Source organism: Halichoerus grypus, chromosome 4 (assembly GCF_964656455.1).
Source record: "Halichoerus grypus chromosome 4, mHalGry1.hap1.1, whole genome shotgun sequence".
Taxonomy (NCBI): Eukaryota; Metazoa; Chordata; class Mammalia; order Carnivora; family Phocidae; genus Halichoerus; species Halichoerus grypus.
In genome coordinates, this window is record NC_135715.1 from 139,629,250 (window position 1) to 139,641,666 (window position 12,417).

Sequence of the window (12,417 nt, forward strand, 5' to 3'; positions counted from 1 at the left end):
CTTCAGACCTGTACTGGACATAATTAGTCCTGTGCCTATTTCACCGATCCCCCCACCTTGTCCTCCAAAGAAATACCATGCTCACAGCCTTCCTGCCAAGGTGGCCAAATGTGGCACCATCAGCTTCACTGATCCAAGAGGCAAGTTATCATTGAAAAATCCCAGGGAAGGAGTCCAGTTAGTCCCCGTTGGATTATCTGTCCACGTTTAAAAAATAAGTGTATGAGTTACTATGATTGGGCCAAACTTGTGCACATGTTCCCACTCTTGTGGCCAGTGGAGTTGAACTCTTTCCAGAAAACAGGAGAAGAGTACCGAGTAGGTAAATATTTAAAAGATAAAACAGTGGGCCCCTCTGGCTTTCCACAGCATAGGGGTAGCTGGTATTGTCGCATAGCCACTGTCGTGTGTCCCCTCATCCTGAGGGGGCAAAGTCCTTCAGTTAGCCTTAGAAACATTTCACCTTGGAACCATTCTCCTGGTCTGGTATGTGATCCAGTTATTTCATACCCATCCATCTCATGAGCTTCATCTTTCTTTAGGGCAGCTTTAGACCTCCTCCTCAAAACCAGTTGCCCCCCTAAGGAATCTGACATTAATCCATGCAGGTGGGATTAATGCATGCCAAGAAACAGGCAGGCACTGCAAGATGGTGGGTTTCTAACAGGGATGTTTCCAATTAATCATCCTCATGTCTCAGATGGGGAGAGGGCCAAGAGCCACTGAGGGCATGTCAGCACCGGCTTGCTACATGGCTTCCAGTTAGCGGCAGGTGCTGTTTTGTGAAAAGCCTGTGGCCGGGATTCCACCTCCTTGTCAGTGAGTATGCAGCTGAGTTGAGTGTTTCTGGGTGTGCAAGTTCACAGGGCCATAACTGCGAACCTCTCTGCTCCTCTGCCACTCACTCAGGCTGCTGCCCAGAGATCAGTGGGTCTGCGTGAGAGCCTGCAGTTGGGCCTTAGTAGGATTTTGCTGAAGCACAGATTTGTGTCTAGGCAAAGGCAAAATCTGACTGCATTCACTTTGATCCAGACAGATGTGGAAGCAGGTGTGGAGACATCTGCCTTATGAGCCAGAGTTCTCCCTTATCATCCAGCTGAGGGCCAGGGGTGATGGTGGACAGAGGAGATGCCGCCTGCTCAGGGCTCTTAGCTAGCTGAGTGACGCTTAAGCAAATGGCCTTTCAGCTCTTTTCAACTGATCTTGAGAGGAATTCCTTTACCAGGCTCCTGGCCGAGTAGAAGTGAGGTCAACACTCCAAATTAGATAACCAACAGAAGGTCATGGTCCAAGACATCCTAGCTCTCAGAGTTGCCTATGCCTTGGGACTGGCCCCATTAAAATTACGATATTTCTACTTTCCAGGCTATACTCTCTCTTTAGGGCCACATCTGCCACCGAACTGCTGCGCACCACCAGGTGAGCCTAGATGTCTTTTGTTATAGAGGGAACCATATTGCTGAATTGTGTTTGTCAGGAAATGCCGAGCTTTTCTTCTCATACTAACAAATGATTGTAGCTTTTCTCATTCTGCAACCACATGATTGCGAGTACTTTACTGGAACTTCACTTCTTCAGAGCACCTTAGCTCTAAGTTCTAGATGGCCAGCTCTGCCAGATTCCATCCACGTCATTTATAAAATAAGTCCAAGTAAGTCATCAGACGTGGACCTTTGCTCAGCCTTTGTTATAATCAGACATCCAGTTCTCTTCAGCTACTCAAATTCGACCAAGATCTTGTCTTTTCATTCCCTATACCTTTCCTTTTTCATTTTCATTAATTTCTAGACTTTTAGCTTCAAATATGTTTGATGATTGGCCTATGATTATAATATTGTTCAAAAATATTTTCTGCTTCTCTGTGGAGCAGAATTATACTTCCTCACCCTATTGATGTCAGACCTGGTCATATAACTTTCTTTGGCTAATGAAATACTACCAGAGTGACACATGCTGCTTCTGAGCAGGTCACAAAGGCTTTTGTGCACTTCACCATGTTGTCTTTCTTCCTTTTCAGGGGACAACTGAAAACCAGTATTGCAATCATTGGATAGATCCCTTGTGGTTATTATTTTTAAGTGACACATCCAGTATTTTATACAGGGGGATAAGCTCTCAAGACCTAATTTAGTCCTGGTTCCTATTTTTCTCCCCCAACCCTGTCCCGAAGGCTCCTAATCTAGATGCCATCCTGAAATGAGATAAGCTAATTGTGGGAAGGGCAAAGAGGGAGGCAAGAAGCAGAGGTGTTAGTAAAGATGTGGCTCCAGAGGATGGAGCCAGAAGTGAGAGGAGCTGATTACATTACAGTATGCGGGTTTCCCAAGTGCTATGTCTGGGAGCCCTCTTGCGCCAGCACAGAAGTAAAATCTGGTTAAAGGGTGAGCAGGGAACTTTGACAGTGCCCAAAGATTTCCCCAAGGCAGATGTTTTTGCTTCTTGGCAGCCTATTCCTGGAGAGGAAAGCAAAGAGATGGACTTAACTGTCATTTGGAATGACTCTGTCCCTGTGGTGAAATTGGCCAGCCAGGACCAGGAATGTTTTGAGGCGGCTTCCTAGTTTGGTTTGCTTCCTGGAAGTTGAAAGCTTCATTGCTCTGAGCACGTTTCTCTTTTATTATTGTGCTTTCCAGTGCCCCAGTCTTCAGCTTTATCCAGCACAAAACAATTTGGGCACAGGCCCCAAAGAGGACTCCAACAGCGTGTATAAGGACTCCAGGTCCTGAAATTGATATGTTTCTCTTCCCGTCACCTCTATTCCCACACATTCATATGACATGAATTTGAAATGCCCTATTCATATAAAGACTCCATGCTGTTTCAAGCCATCCCAACAATGGGTAAAATGCATTTAACCTGTCCCTTTTAGTGCAAAAAGACAGAGCCTTGCTAAGCCACACTGCAATTAGCTTTGTATGTTTCTTGTCACAACCACAGCCTGCCCACAGTGAGACCAAGATGAAAGGCCATTCCTGCTGACTGTGACTCTGTGTGAGTATGTGTGTTTAGGCACTTACTTAAAACATAACCACAGGCCAACATGCCTTTATCGAAGCACATGGAGATCATTACTGCACTTGCATTTCGGGTTGGAAGGAAATACAGCAGTTAACCACCTGAAATCTCAATAGTAAAAGAACACCATGAAGTTCTACAACTGTGGGACAAAAGATTGCAAAATGTACGTTCCGTTAAAAAATTAGGAAGTGAGTTATGTTACAAACTTGAGCAGTTTTGTCACAGTGATTAGTAGAGCTTATTATGTGTGACTAGAAGTGTCCATTTCTACAAAGAAATGGAAAAAAGAATTAGAAAAATATCAGTTGTTGTATCTTTGATCCCAACCCCACTGTATTCAGACAATGCAAACAGAATTTCTCACAAGCTTTCAGTATGTAAAAACAATGCACTTGTATTACTAATATTTTAGATTTGTGTTGATAGTCTTTTGCCAGCAGCAAAGGTGACCACCATTAAAAGTTCTGTCCCAACAGTTTTCCTCTTGATTAGGTGCTCCACCAGACTCATTTTCTTGGAGAAAATCCCATTCAGGTCCTGGAAAGATTAAAGCACCTTAAACCTTCATTCTAAATTCAGTTCCTCTGGGAAGTAGGTTGAGATCCAGAAATCCTGAATGAAGCCAAATGCTTTGGGAGACAGCTTGGGTTGGCTTAAATTAAAGCTTGCTCTCTTGAGGGCCATAGACACCACAAACAAAACTTTCTCTACTGTGTTCCGCTACTGTATTCAACGCAGAGTAACTCTTAATGTTCCTAGGGTTTCTTAAATGGCCTAGAAATAAAGCTAACAGAAGAGGGCAATATATTTCAGTTAACTAACTTTAACAGTATACCCAAAGTTATTTCTTTTCAAATAGCTCATGAAAGGCCTTGGTCAGAATTTTGGTGGCAATAGAAATACTTGAACATTAATCCAACAGCTGTCCTTTAGGTCTCCAGACTGTAAGCACATTAAGAATGAAACACCACCCTGGATGCTATAACCTTTATAGGTCTGTATTTCTTTTCCACAAAATAAAAAGAACAAAGTCACCACTCTCACAACAACTGGAAGAAAACTCAGTAGAAACTCAACACTTTTTCAATGAGAAATACTTGATGTCATATATTTTGTTTAATAAAGACTGAGTTGGTTGTACACTAAGCCAATTTAAGAATGTGATCTGTAACTCACAGTCTTAATTACATGGAGAAAAAGTGAATGGGTTCATTAATGCTGTGAAAAGGAACAGTGACCTACCTGCCAAGTGGCAAGGTGGAAATAATTAATCTGGTCGATTAAAAAGAAACAGATAATTTAAAATGCAAAGCCTTCCAGGTGGTGCACTGAATTCTGCTATCTGGAATTGCAAATTCTTACTGTCAATTTTGGTTTTCTCAGTACACTTTCCTTGTCCTTTTCTTTTTCTTTCTTCCATGGCTCAAATCTAATAGAAAAATCTTTCTACGCTATAAATCATGACCTGCTTCTTTATGTCTTATGTTTTAAAATATTTATTTATTCTAACATGTACTCTAGAAATGCTCCAGGGGATTAACAAGTCCCTAGAACCATCTCCAGGATTCCATTTTCTCTTTGTTGAGGGTCTGTTATGTCTTACTTTCCCTTCAAAATCGTTTGCCCTTTTTCTGGGGTTTTAATAATATTTTAAAAGTGCTAGAGCCTGAGCCACACTGTCTGGGTTATCTAATCCCATTTATGATCCTATAACCTTGAGGTTTGCCACGGCCTGGCTGTCAGCACCAGATTCTAAATACATAGGGTAGTGCATTTGCTCCATGGAACCGGAAATTAGTCAAACAGTTACTTTTCTACAAACGTACATAATTCCTCTTGACATTTACAAGCAAGTAGTTCTTAGACGTAGAGTCATCTCAAAACACCTCAGCTTGCAGCGAGTGGCTACCTGCAGCAAAGCGCCGGGGCAGGTATTTGTGCAGAACGGCAGGCACTCGGCTCCCTGGCGCCCTCCGCTCCCCCCGCTCCCCACCCCCCACCGCCCCAGTCACCCAGCGCGCCCCCGCCTCGCCGTCGCTGGAGAGAGGCGGAAAAAAAAAAAAAAAAGAACCTGTTCGTAGCTTAATCCTTTTCAGCTGGTCCAAACTCAGTCCCAGGACAAATATTAATATCATGTTCATTTTAACCAAGGCAAAGCTTTATAAAAGCATCGAACAGCTCAAGGGAAGGCTGTTTTTACGGTGAGAGGCTGCCTGTAAATTTCTGGTTGCTAAGGAGGAAAAAAAAAATCTCATCTAAAAAAACCAAATGTTGCCGTGGTGAAGTGCGACTTGAAAGTCTCTAGTTCCTAGGTGTTAGACTTGGCAAGTTGGAAATAGCGAGGGAGGCGAAAAGACGCTTTTCCTTGATGTGCTCAGACAAAGCAGTACATATTGTCAGCTCCGCAGGAGGCGCGCGGCGGCCATATGTGCGTCGCCCAGCTAAATGGAATGAACAGCTGCTGCCAGGAATCCAATTCCTGGCAAGGAAGCAAACCCAAGTCCTCCTGTTTCCAAAATAAAAATCACCAGAGGGATTCCCCTTCCTGCAGTTCCAGCCAGTAGTTTTATAAAAGCATAAAACATCGCTGTATTGTGGTTTATAATAATCCCTTACATTTGTAGAGTATTTTACAGTTTACAAAGCGCTTTACATACATTATCTCATTTGAGCCTCGTAATAGCCCTGGAGAGTACAAAACACAGATATTGTGAGTCACTTTTCACAGATGGAAAAAGGAAGGTTCAGAGTGTGATGAGGTGGTGAGCTGGGTGCCACAGCCCAGGTCTCCTCCTGCCTGGCCCAGGACTGGCCATGCAGAGACCTCTTGGGGTTCTGCCAAGTGGGGGGGCATGTCTCAGGGACCCAGCGAAGGGACCCTTTTTTGTGCAGTTGAAGTGAAGTTGCAACTTCAAATCGCTTTATTTCTTTTGTGCAAGCATCCATTCACTCTGCCAAAGGACTTCTCTCGCACTTTCTGAAGCAGCGAGGGAGGCAAGTAGGTTGCAAGGGAGCAAAGGGGAGAGGAGAAAAGCTGCCCTGCACACTGAATGTGAATTTGGTTTGCCCTTGATGGCAGTCAAAGCCACCACTTCATTTTAAGCATATACTGCAGGGATCAGCCAAGGTCATGCTGAGCTTCAGAACTGCAGGGAGGAAAAGAACGTGGATATTGTTCAGTTGTCCTCAGACACTGCCACCTCTGTACAACCCTTTGCAGAAAAACAGGTTTTTCTCCTGGAACTGCCTGGCTCGTGCTCATTGTGAAAGCAGATTTACAGAAAGGATCTACAGAACTTTTTATACAGGAATCTCTCGAACCTTAGGAAATGGTGGAGTGCTGGTGCAGAATAGTCCTATCCTATAGGCTAGAGGACATGGTGGTGCATGCTGGACGGGCTGTCATGGGCCACTTTCCTTCCGAAATAGAGAACTGCTTTCTGGTAGAGACTTGGAGACTTCTTTAAAACAGACCTCATTTCCTGATCAGGTCTCACTGGGCCTACTACAGTGCCTTTGGGATTTTGTGCTCTTTGGTTCTAGCTGCAGAATTTGGCATTAAAACATTGCTGCTGGGGGAAAAAAAAAACAACAGCATTGCTGCTGGAATCAAAATGCCAGGCTTATTGGCTTGCCACCTGTGTGAGCTTGAGCAAGTTTACTTAAGCTTTCTGTGGTTCCAGAGATGTGCCTTACCTGAAAATGTGGGACTATTAATAAAATCTGCTTCACGGGGTTATTGTAAGAATTAAATGACTATTATTTGTGGAGTGCTTAGAACAGTGCCTGGTGTGAGGCGAGCGTTCTCTCAGGCTCTGTTAAATCTAGTAAGGCTGTACTTTGGGCAGCAGCAGACCAGTTCCAGCTGACCCCTTCCTGCTCCCTGAAGATGTGCCACTTATGGAGAGTGGTTGGTGACATCCCTCCTTCTTGGGTTGGCTTTGACCCAGATGTACCTTCCCAAGATCCTCCAGGGAGATGCACAAACCAAGGGGCACTTTGCCTCATTGATCTTTCATCTGCAAAGCAGTCAGGATTTGCAGGAACACAACATATCTTGGTTGACAGCATTTACATTGTTGGTGTCAAAGCAAAAATTGCATGGGCCAAAATTAAACATGCGAGGAAGACTTTATTCAAGGCTGTTGCACTAGGGAAGAGAGGCCAGAACTCAGTCTGAACTCAACTCCACTGCAACAAAGGGCGGTAGAGTTTTCAAGCATTGGGGTTGAGAGAATGATCATCGGCCATCTGTGTTTGCTAACTGACTTGACCAAAAGAAAAGTAAATTTTCCTATCTTTACAAGTTGTCATTTTACAGCTTAGAGCCAGGTGCCTGCCGAAGTTAGGCTTTTACTCTCCCACAGGACCTGGGACATGGGGGTGCTATCTCCTTTGATGATTACATTTCCAAAGGCTTGTCAAGCTGAGGGAAATGTTAAGACCCTCTTTGTCATCAGCGTTTTAGAAATTGGATGGTGATTTGATGCAGAATGCCCCTCCCACAGAATTCCTTTAGAAGGTGAACAGAAACACTGCGGTTTCCCTATTAGGCCTTGACAGTGGGCCAGCTTCTGTTGGTTACCTGAGTGTCCAGTCTCGACACTTCCCTCTTTCAGAAGGCACTGCCGCAGGAAGGAGAGAGCCTCATTTCACCTGCTCTCTTAAGCCCCCTGGGTCCTGGTCTCCTCCATAAGGCGATGTCCCTCCCTTGGACCAGAGATTGACACTCCATCGTTGAGTCCATCCAAGTTTCCATGGTTTTGAAAAGAACCACATAGTGAAGGGGAGCAGAATATGCCACCCCAAAATGTGCCACTTTGGCATGTGGATTATTTTGAGCTGAAAGCAATGAAGACCCAACAGACTCAGGAAACACTTTTACCTTTTCCTTAACTGCCTAAAAGAATTAAGATAGGGGGCCTGGCCCAGAAAGAGAGCTATTACTGGAGATAACTTTTTATCTGACCTATCTGTATGGCATGGCAAACATCTAATTTCATCTGCTCTTTTTATCCTCCTGAGAACTGGCCTCCTCCCCTCTCCTCCCCATGCCCCTATCCTATTCCTTAGCTCAGGATGGCATATACAATTAGCTGACCTGCCTTTGAGTCTCATATTTTTATGGGGCTCCCACACAAATGATTAAATTTGTTTTTTTTTTCCTGTTAATCTGTCTTTTGTCAATTTGTTAGACCAGCCAAAGCACCTAGAAGAGCTGAAGGGAAAACTTTTCCATCCCTTCAAGAAAAGGCAGGACTTCAGCTAATTGGGGCTTTGCCCTGAATCTCAAAGGGGATGCTCTGTAAAGATATAGGCCTTCTCAGAGGAAGAAAACCCCTTATAGATTCCCACTCTCAACCTGGGTCATAACCAGCTCATTGGCCCTCAGGTACACACCCATTTCCTTTGTGAAAACTCAGTTCCCATCCCTTCCCTGTAATTTGGTCTGCAGAAACCATCTGGGTCTTCACAAAATGATTAGTGATGCCCCCTGCTGTTTAAACCTCACAAAACAGCCAGGGAGGAGGGCTCCCTGTTGCCTGGGGAAGCGTAGTAGGCCTGAAGTCTACTGGTCAGATTGATTTTTCATTATTTCTACCATGGTGAGCTGCAAGAATGCTCATTCCTTCACCTCTTATGTTGTGTTTGCCAGTCTCACCCAGTGGCCATGTTAATTTTGAGGGATGATATAATTTAAATTGATATTGAGAAGTATTTCCCAAATTTGCAAGGTGTCATTCCTCTTCTCTCCCACCTTCTCCCCCTTCCCCCTTCCCCTTGACGCTATAAGCCCCATTTTTGTGCACAAGGGTGTTTTGTTTCTTTTCTGCTCTGCCCTCAGTTGGGGGAGGGGAAGATTGCTGGAACGTTAAAGGAGCTATATTACCCCAGGGCCGTCCCCGTCCTCCTCGGGCCTTCTGTATGTGGATGGGGTGGGAATGTCAGTGCTTGCTGTAGCCCATGGATTTTTGGAATCCAGAGTTATGGTTAAATCATTGTATTTTAGCCACTTGAAGGAACCAGTTTCGGCCTTAAAGCATCTGACCAGCAGAAGACCAAGGGTTAAGGGTCCGCAGAGGTTTGAGCAAGATTCAGTAGCACACTGAGCTGCTTTGTTTTCGCAGCAGGCGGGCCAGACTGAGGACAACATGGAGCGCTCCGAGGAGCCAGAGTTCACACTCGCCTTTGCCCCAGGCCAAGTCTTACAAGGGCTTCAACTGCTTTTCATGTTGGTTCTAAGATGGTAGTATATTCGTAGAGCACCCACATATAAAGAGTACTGAGACTCTGGACATTTGGGGGAAGAGACAAAAGGCACGCTGGGTGGCATCTGACGCGACACAGGCTGTGACCTGGAGTTTTTGAGGGCCAGAGGATGAATCCTCATGGAAAAGGCCCACAGGCTGCATATGGAACATATAGGAAGACAAGGCTCTCAAAGTGCATTAGGCCATGATTAAGCATGTCAAAAATGTTGCAGCAATGTCAGAAAAGTATGCAGTAATATGAACAGCCTCATAAAAATGCCCAGCCAAAAACAGCTACGTCAATTTTGAAGCCCAGTGCAAAATGAAAATGTGGGGTCCTTTGTTCATAAATCACTAAGAATTTTAAAAGTGACAGCAGAGGATTAAACCTAGCATGGGACCCTTCTGTGTGCAGAGCTTTGTGTGACCATACAGCCACCCATAAAGTTGGCCCTGTGTCTCCATGAGAATTAATCCAAACGTGATTGGATTAATTGGGTGAATCATCAGAACTTTCCTGCGTTCATTTTACGTAGCAATCAGAGAAAGAACTAGGCCTTCTCCACAGAACAGTGATGCCAGCAGGGGAAATGTGTGGGGTGGACCTCCCTAGGGTCCAGTCTGAACAAAGGTGTCTTCAGTCTGTGGTGGAGACTCTTTTCCCTGTTCCTCTTCCTTCCTTTCTTTCAGAGGAGGGGGTCCCTATTTCAGGCTATCTGCCAGGATCTGTGTCTGGTCTGGAGTTGCCTTGGTTCCGTGGAAAGGTTTCCCTTACACGTGATTTCTTTCCCACCTCCCTTCTTCCTAAGCAAACACATAGCTCTTTAAAAGATTCTGAGGTTTGGGTTTTTTTTTTTTTTGGCAAGTTCTGTGGGCTTTTATTAGATGTACACTGTAATTCCAAACTGTGATTACATGATGTCTGGCTTTCCCTGAACTCGAATTTAATATCCTGAAAAATGGGAAGCTTTATTGCAAGGCTGAAGTACACCAGAAGTGGGGGACCTGGGGGTGAAGCCTTGAGGGTCTGCTGATTGCTTTCATTCCACCTCCTAAAATCTCTAGCTGGCTGTGCCTGATACTTGGTAACCTCGACTTTGCCTTTTAGATGGCCTTTTTCATCCTCTTGAATTATGTTTATTACAGAATGGTGGTAAACATTTTCTTTTTTTTTTTTTTAAAGACAAATCATTCATAGCTCTACAACCTTGATACTCCAACTTGTTTTCACTTTTCTACCTTCTCTTATTGTCTGGGTTATATTTTTGATTGTTGCATTCACATTGGAGTTTTAACTTTTTGTTCGGCAGTTGCATTTTAATTCCTTTTATACTCATAAAGGTAAAACACATTTATAAACTTAATAAAGATGAATGAACAATAAAGCAAACAAGAAGCCTTAGAATTGCCTGCAAATGGAAACCAAAGCAATAATCATTTAGAAGCAGAGAACCTAATAAAATAGAGCTGAAGTGATCTTGGCTGTTCCCTGGTTCTGTGCCTTTATTTTACAGAAAAGGAAACTGAGACCCAAAGATTAAACGAGCTGCCACACAGCTCCTAGGGGCAGTCAGGACTAAGCAGGCTGCAAGTGACTTGTTTTGTTTTGTTTATACACCGTGAATAGTTCTATTTCCACACTATTATCTTTCTATGGGAAGTAAGTTCTTTGTCTCTCCTTCATTTGTGATATGAGGGAGTTGGAACAGATGCTCTTAAAAATCCTTCCAACTCAGAACTTGGAATTCAACTTAAAATGAACACAACTGGACCCTTGCCTAGTCAGCCCGAAGGTACTACTACACACATATGAAAAATGTGGTAACAATTAGAACGTTCACTATTTTAGCTAGATGTGTTGTACCGCGGCTCACCAGATCCGTATGAAAACTTAAGACTGGATCTGAGACTGAAGTGTGCTGGCACATTCCAGACTGCTCCACAATCCGGCAGTCTCATTTTAAAATTACTAATTGAGAGAAAAGCCACAGGATCTTAAGCAAACAGGAAAGGGCGATCCTGTTCTGAGTGGAGTAACCACCCCTTCGGCCTTTCAGAGCACTTTTCAAGCAGAGCGAGGCCCCCTCTACTGGTGGGATTCATCATCCACCAAAAGTCAGAACTTGTTAGGTTTGTGGGAAATGGGGGAAAAAATCATAGGATCAGAACAGATTAGAATTGCAAGGAAATGTGAATACCTAAATCTCAGCTTTTCAAACTATAGAAATGATCCCTGAAAGCATAGTATTTAAATTTCAGTTTTTCAACCAAGGAAACCGAGATCTAGAAAGTTTAAGCTTTTTTTGTCATAAATTTGTTAGGCAACATTCTACTGAGGAAATTTTCACAGTAGGTGGCAAAAATCTCTGTATTAAAGTGTGAAGTTAGCTTTCGGAAAATAGAAGCCCTTGACAAATACTTACTGAATCAATTATAGGTAAAAATCCCATTTTTGCTTAGTGAAGAGTAGGGTTCTTCCACACCCTCACGTGGAATTCTGTGCTCCATTTGTCTAAACTAAGTTTTCTTAAACTCTCATCATTTAAGTACTACTGACATGCTTCTTGACACAGCTAAGTACTTACTGTGTCTTATTATTTAATATTTTTCTTTCAGTCAAGTCATTTTTTTATTTTAGCCTCATCTCATGCAATAGAATTCATGAAATTTCAGGTTTGATGTGTCGTGTGTGTGTGAGTGTGTATACAAATATAATAAAATAAATATATAGCTATTAAAAAATGTTCTTCTGTGTGTCAGCTAAATTCAGCTCATTTAATTATCGCATGTGTTTACTATGCTTTAGAAGATACTGAGGTAAATATACTTCATGTTTAAGTCATGTAAATATAGTAGTCAGAATTTCAGCTTTCCATCAAAGGCAAGTTTTTTATTGTCTTTCTTCACCTGGCCTCTCCCTCATGCCTTACCCTCTGTCATGAATCTTCCTTCATTCCCCTTTCCATTCTCTCAAAGTTCTTTGGTTCAATATTCATATTTCCTTTTCCCCGTTGAGGTGAGGAAAACTTTACCTCTCTGTCGCCCACTGGGGACTGTGCCTCATTTGATACTGAACTCCGGGAAAACCATATTGAAACAAACTGGTAATTGACAGAAGGAATAAAAAGACCTTTGTATTCATGTCTTT